Source organism: Orycteropus afer, unplaced genomic scaffold (genome assembly GCF_000298275.1).
Source record: "Orycteropus afer afer isolate SDZICR_OR568_19922 unplaced genomic scaffold, OryAfe1.0 scaffold00502, whole genome shotgun sequence".
In the NCBI taxonomy this organism is placed as follows: domain Eukaryota; kingdom Metazoa; phylum Chordata; class Mammalia; order Tubulidentata; family Orycteropodidae; genus Orycteropus; species Orycteropus afer.
Genome location: NW_006922089.1, coordinates 137,833 through 138,350, shown reverse-complemented (window position 1 = coordinate 138,350; position 518 = coordinate 137,833).

Genomic DNA, 518 nt, shown 5'->3' with positions numbered 1-518 from the left:
GTTTTAACCTAATAGGTTTCATGGGGATTTAACTACAGATTATAAAAGGACTGCCTGCTTTTCATACAGTTTGGACAACACTTCCTGCCTGAATCAACCCAGCACTGTGATGTTACCACGTGGTTTTTCTATTTCCATCACTCCTTGGACATTCGTCAGTTAGTCGGCAGGGTAGTGTAAGGACGAGTAGTCCCTATTCTTGAAGACATGTGGATTTCTACACCGTCCCCTGGAATGTATTCTATTGTCATCACTTTTATTTTGCTGCTTCAATTGTTCCAGACTTGGTTGCTAGGTACACCTTCAGGCTGGCTCCTAGATCTTTTTTATTTATTTAGGTAAAATGTGAACAACGAAAATTTGCCGTTTCAGCCGTTTTCACACATGCAATTCAGTGACATTAATTACACACAACATGGTGCAACCAAGGCCACAATCTATTTCCAAAGGATTCCATCACTAGAAACAGCATCTCCACACCAATGAAGCAATAACTCCCCCTTTCCTCCTCCCATCAA